Source organism: Equus quagga, chromosome 4, assembly GCF_021613505.1.
Source record: "Equus quagga isolate Etosha38 chromosome 4, UCLA_HA_Equagga_1.0, whole genome shotgun sequence".
Taxonomy (NCBI): domain Eukaryota; kingdom Metazoa; phylum Chordata; class Mammalia; order Perissodactyla; family Equidae; genus Equus; species Equus quagga.
Genome location: NC_060270.1, coordinates 101,983,619 through 101,990,779, shown reverse-complemented (window position 1 = coordinate 101,990,779; position 7,161 = coordinate 101,983,619).

Sequence of the window (7,161 nt, the reverse complement as noted above, 5' to 3'; positions counted from 1 at the left end):
TAAATATATTTTTGGAAAAAAAATGGAAGGGGGATTCACCCATAATTTTACAGCTCTGACCCTTTCTCTCTTAGTTTTTTCTGAATACATACATATATTTAGTTGTAATAATCATGAGCATGAAATTTTGTGCTCCACATTTTTGTTTTTCTCATAGATATTTTTATTTTGCTTAATAGTCTTCATAATGATCATTTATAACAACTGCAAAATAGTCTCTTGCGTGGATGTACTATACTTCAGTTAATGATTTTCCTACTGTTGGATATTTGATCCTTTTAGACTCTTTGCCTTTTAATAAAGGTAACCATTTAATAATATGTATATATATTGTTAAAATACACTTGGTCTTTAGAGATCATTCTATTTAATTAAAAAATGTTTTTTGTCTCTTGCTTTTCTGGCCTATGCTTTTGTCTTGTAGTCTATAATTTAGAAGATAAACATAATTTTTGAAGTTCTATTCATGATTGTTTTAAAGGAATGTTTCTCAAACTTTAGTGGCTGTCAGAATCACCTGTGGTGCTTATTAAAATGCATATTTCTGACTCTATCCTCAGACGTTCTGATTTAAGTAGATCTGGGGTGTGAGCCTAGGCATTCCAGTATAGGGGTTATAGAGCACACGTGATAAAGACTGTCTTCAGGGGAATTTAGGATATCTTTTAACACAATTGCTGTTAGAATTAACCATAGAATGATGGAGATATTTGAATTTAGGTAAACTTCTAAAGACAGTGTGTACAGTCTAATGATTCTTGTATCTATAAGCATAAAATCTAGTTTTGACTTTATGCCAAAACTCACTAGGCAGCAGAGAAGAAGTTAAGACTGGAAGAATGAAGAGGTAATCAGCTACCCCAAGCTGGAAGACAGACAGGGAGGCAGTCCTGCCAACTCCGTGTGAGATGATGAGGAGCGTGGGGAAGAAATGGTAAGGGGGACTCAGGAATCACAGATCGGTACTCTTTTGCAGCTACAAAGTGATGTGATAAAGAGATAGCAAACCTATTTGATTCTTAAAAAATCTAAACAGTAATTTCAATAAGAGCAGAGTGCTTAAATATATCTAGTCAGCTTTACAGTTGGATGAAACTAATGGCTTAAACTCATGTTTGGCATTAAAAAAAAATCAGTATCTCCACCTTATCAGAATGAAATATCTATATGTTTATCACACTTCCTCCAAAGGCATCAGAGAATAAAAGCGTGATTAGAACTCAGTGTATTTTTTATATGATGTTCTTCTATTTCTAGAGTGTCCATCATGAAACTCAAAGCATTTGTCAGACTGTTCTTTTTCCTTTATTTCTCAAAATAAGCAGTGAGTGGGCAGATATCATTCCTCTTTATAATCATAGAAAGAGAAGCGCTGAAAAGTGAAGTGCTTTGTTTATAGTCCCATACCAGCTAATTGATCTCTTTTACTGGATTCTTTGAGGGTTAAGATCATGTTTCTTCAGTCTTTATAAGTGCTACAGCAGGTTTAGCACTGCTGGGAGACAATTTTCCATGTGTCTCTCACATTTCTGCATGTTTTGGGAGCAGAGACATAGACTGCCATTTGCTCTGGAATGCCTTTTCAAGGAGGTTTGTATAGCAAACAGCCTTTGAAGACAGAGATAGTGTTTCCCTCCAGAGCAAAAGGCAGGCGTGCTTGCTGTCCAGTTTAAAATATTCAAGTTTCCTAAGTTCAAGTTTCCTTTCCTGAAATGCAACCCACTACATGTGCAAGCATCCATCTGGGCCCATCTGTGTTGCCTCCATGGGACTTGAAGAGAAGGAAGAACTGACAAAAATATACTACTCATGCTGCTTGCTGTGCCATGAGTAATAAAGTCTTCATCTTTGACCCAAGAATCTCATGTCATCAGCTAACATCCATGAAACTGTGGCAGGCTAACTTGTTATCTAATCAATAGGATAAAATTTCAGAGCCTTCACACTTCTTGAGAATGATAAAATGGCATTCAATTAAAGGTTATGGAGTAGAATCAAGACCCAAATAATAGATGCCAGGTCTCCGACCATAAATTCATGGCACTTGGAGAAGTCAGCACTGCCATACAAAGTATAGCCAAAGAAGAAATAACAGCAGCTATACATTCCCTGGGAGAAAAAGACACCTAAGTATAATGAACTGCTAACGAGTATGGTTATTCTATTTTATTTGTATTTGAACTGTCGAATTTCAAATCACAAACTTGTGTGATCAAGAAATGTCATATTACTTTATTTTCTGTAAGTTACTGAGCTGGTAGGAAATCCAATCTTTGTCATTATCGTGCTCCTTTTCCTGCCTTTCAGAGGTTTAAATTTTGCCCAGAAAATGGAGGCACAGTGAGTATGGTCCGTTATAGTCACCACTGATATGCTCCTTGTCTAAGTCAGTGTGATCCCCTTGAAGCAGCTGACTCTGCTGCTCTGTGATGACCTGTCTATGGACCTCTCTGCTGGAGCTCTACCTAGGGAGGGAGATTCAGGTCCCAGGCTCCTCACTCTCTTTCCAGGTGTGGGGAAAACTCTCTCAGTCAGGCCAATTTTTTCTCATTATCATAGCATAATACCGTCAAGGAGCTCACAGTTTTTGGAAAACAATGTCAGGAAGGAAATATTTGGGCTCCTGCGGCAAAGGAGTCCAAAGGGCATGGATCTTTTTCTGGAAAGGGGCTAAAGAGGAAAAAGTGATTTGAAAATAAAGCATGATTTAATCTGTCAATAAATTATCCTGCCACACTATGTTTTATATATATGTTCTTTCTTTCATTCTCCTTGGATCCTTTCCCCTAATAAAAATGGGTGATCATTTTTAGAGTGTTGCATGGACTATTTTAAGGGTGTAAGTTCCAGGACAGTAGCCCAGTGGGTAGGAGTGGGGTTTAAGGAAAGAGAGCTCACACAAAAAGCAAGCAAAATGATGAGGAAACCTGTAGGTTGGTGCCTTAGGCTCCTGCCCTTTGTTCTCCTCAACTAGTAATTTTTTTTCTCTCTACCAGGCTGTCAAGGTAAAACCAACCGGCAAAATGCCTGCTTAACCAACACTTTTACATTTGAAGACTATGTAAATGACAATAAAACACTGGCAGTATGTGCAGATTCTCTTGCATACTAGATTCAGAAAGGAAAATATGGTCTGTCTTGACTCTCACTGCTGTCAAGTGTTTAAATTGTCCTTCCAGCATATATTTAAAACACATTGTCATTGCAATGTTACCAAACAGTGAGCAAGTCAATGTATCTGAGACCACACAATGATTGACACTTTATAAGTCAAACAGAGAGACATGGAACCTCATACTGCGACTGCTGTTTCCAGCTCTGAGGCCTGCTGATACAGTTTCTGACAGTGTGGAGAGATGCGTAATGTTGGTTTACAACCACAAGCTGTAGAGTCAGAAGGTAGCCTCAACTCCTCTGTTGCTTGGCACATGTTGCTTCCTTGAGTGGGAGAGAACAGAGGCAAAGGACAGTGATGTCGCTAACACATTCTCAGGCAGTTGTTCTTTTTTGTGTTAATGTTGAGGGGGCGTTTTCTTATTTTGTTGTTTTTGATCTTTTGCTTTATTTGGGCTTGGTAAAGGTGAGCATATCTGGGTTACACGCTCATGTAGGACCTCTTATAGGATCACAGTGCAAGCCAAGGGGACACATGGGCCTTCTGGGTCGCATGGTCATATATGGATGAGCAAGCTCCTTGCCCTCAGTTCAAATCACTTGCTAAGTTTCTCACAAATCATCAGAATTCGACAAAGATTCAACTTTTAAAAATGGAATTTGCACCTGAAATGAAAGATCAGACTAACCTTCTCAATTAGAATAAAGTTCTATCTAAGCAGCTGCCCCAACCACTACCTCAACTGAACTAGGGTGAAACATTTTTTCACCCCTAGATTGTGAGCCATTGCAGAAAGCAGAAAATGCATCTTTTGTCCTTGTATTCTAAAACCATAGGTCAGTCCATGGCACAAAATACATGCTTGATAAATTTTTGTCAGATGAGTGAAGTAATGAATGCCAACAACTAAATAACAGCACAAATAAAAAAAGAGCCTTTCAGGTTTCCTGGGTCTTGTTTTCTGAGGTTACTCTTTCTATGCCATTTTTTTCAGCTCTAATGACTACATCTCATTTTATTACATCCTTTATTTTTTTCTAATTAAGCTTACCATGGTTCACAAACCCTGAGAAAATAGCAAGGTTATCCACTAAAGAGTGTTTCTTGACCCTCATTCCCTTAATAAGCATCCCTGGCAGTGTTTTTGACTTCCCCAAAGGGTTGTTACATAGATTTTGTATTATTTAGATGGAGAAAGAAGAGAACAACATGATCAATGGAATTAAGGCTTTTGCATAATTAGGGAAAAAACATCCTTTGCCTGGCACAACTTCAATCTTCTTTTTCACCAGCTGCTAAGTCATTTTCATATCCCTAGCTGCTTCCCCCAAGCGCAAACACACCTGTTCTCCAAGCTCAGTACCCATTTCATGTTGGCTCCTTGTGAGCAGGAGATGGGAGTGTTTTGATCTGTATCAAAGAACTGAATAATCATCTCTTTATTCTGGGATGACAATGGTGCTCTTTGGCAGAGGTAGACAGCTGAGTAGTGGTCAACCTCAGAAATCTTTTCCTGAGACTGTGAGTGGGACAGTTCACTTAGCAAACCATTTTAGGTATAACTACAAGCTTGAATTTCTTTCTCTGGTCAACCTGTTGCTTTATCAACCTGTCAAAGCCCCGCTGGCCTGGTTATACCTTATCAATGGCCAGAGCTTAGTGTCTGGTGGCCAGTCCAGAAACAACCAGTCTTGTACTTCTATGTCTGCTGCAGATGAAGCCAGCAATAGATTGGCAGCCAATGTGGCACTTCTTGCTCTGGCACTCAAGGAAGGAACTTGAACTAATGGTTAAAGGCCACACAGCTTATGTTAAATGGGAACAAAGCAAAAGCAAGTGTCAGAGATGAGATTAAGGAGCTCAAAGGTAGAGCAGTAGGTGTGCTGATTGGCAGTGATATTTCTCAAAAGTAGCAGCTATTCCCGCCTCTGCTATGCCTATTATACTCCCATCAGGTACAGATGGGTTACATGGAATTCAAGATTTTGAGTCCTCAGCATCCTTAGTGCTTTGTACCACAGAATGTTCAAGAGTGACTAACTCATTTTTTATTGGGAATTGCTTAATAAGTCCCCAACCTCACCTGATTTATAGTAGTTTCCAAAATAATGGTGTCATTCTGAGGATTTCCTTCCATTGTTCCACTCTGTATTCTTCCCTTTGGGTAAGTACACCACTCATCTTAATTAGTAAAATGCCATCCTGTCTGATTCTCCCTTGCTGGCAAGTCATTCAGTTCCCAAATCACTTCTTCACCACCATCATATAGTCTAGTATTTTGCAACAGGAAAACAAACATAGCACATTCTTCTCCTAACAGAGAAAAGTGAAATCCACTACAGCAATGCCAATTAAGCAGAGTTTAACATTAGCTTTAATTTAAAGCAGCCCTCCTGAGACTTCCTAGCATATACCCAGGGTGTCATAAAATAGGAAGCCACGCTCCCTCTCAATTAGCATCCATTTATTTGGGAACAACACCAAGCAGCAATAAACGGACACAACCTGTTCCTTTCTCTCATCTTCTGCCCAGCAGCAGCCTGCTCATTGGTGACTTGCTTCAGCAGCAGCATCCCTTAGGTGACTGAGCTAAACTAAACCGGGGCCAAATACAGCGCTTGCTAGACATCTCCTTCTCAAATCTTAGGTGTGTTTTTCTGTTTAGGGTTGCATCATGGCAGTGAGTTAACTGTTGAAACAACTTGTATTAAAAGGAAGACTAAATCACACTCAAAGTGGAATTGGTTTGTCCAGAGGTGATTTTAAGCAGAATGTGAGCTGGCAGTGGAGACTGTGAGCTTAGGTTAGGTCTCTGAATGTTAAGTCTATGAATCAGGCTGCTTTTTTAAACCTTTCGTATCCCTGCTGTCACACCTCCACCTGCTACATCTAACCCTCCTCTCTTCTTCTCCTGTTTCCTGGTGGCCAGTGTCCCCATTATTGAGTCTTCCTGACCCCCCTCCTTAGTGGACTGTGAATTACCAGTATATCTCCAGTCAGTAGTTAATGCTACTCTATTAGTTTAGTCTACAGTGTTTACCTTAGACTTCCCAGAAATTCACTATAAGCATAGGTACGGCTTAAAATTTTTTTCTCTCAATTTTTATTTCACAAACCTCAAACACCCAAAAAGGATGTTTTAAAAGAAAGACAAGTAACTCACAATCTATCCAATTGCCTGCATTAAATCCTAGCACATCTGTAACTGATTAATCTGTGTCGCTTGCTCCTGCTAGTAAGACCTCAATTCATTTACAAATGCGCAGGAGTAATACATTTTCAACTGTCTGGATAAAGCGATCTTCACAAATTCAACTCAAACACAGAAGCCTTCTGTTTTTTTCTTGTTATGTAGATCAGAGCTAGAATTTTAATAAATAATAAATAAGAGAGATGGGAAGAAGGAAAAAAAACTAAGAGAAATATCAATAATATCAAACATCTTCTAGGCCCCATCTGTTGCATAGTCCATTAGCTGAGAAACTGCAGAGAGCCCTAATAATAGTACTTCTGATTTAAACAGCACCTTTCAAACAAAGAGCTTTGCCATCACTAATCTCATCTATTTTTACAACATCTTTATAGGGTGAGTGACTGGGACAGGTATTATTTTCTTTGTTTTACAAATAGGAATTTGTAATTTACATGGCACACGGTTTAGTGATTTAAGCAAGGTCACACTGTCAGCAGGGGCAGATATAGGACATGTACCAAGTGCTATGACAATGGTATACCTTTGCAGCAGCTACACTGCTCAGATCTATGCAGACCCAGACCCAGATGTAATGTGATGACTTGAACAGCCCCGTCTATAAGCTAATTGTGGGCAAAGATCAGATCCTCTGCTTAAAGGAATGCTGATTGCGTACATAGTAATATATGTTCTTTGCAATGCATAATAAATGTCCTTTGCCTGGGTAAAATCACTTTAAGGCCCTTCTCTAACACAACTTTGGTCTATTCTTTTTCACTGAGGAAGATTCTCCCTGAGCTAATGTCTTGCCAATCTTCCTCTTTTTGCTTGAGGAAGATTCTCCCTGAGCTAA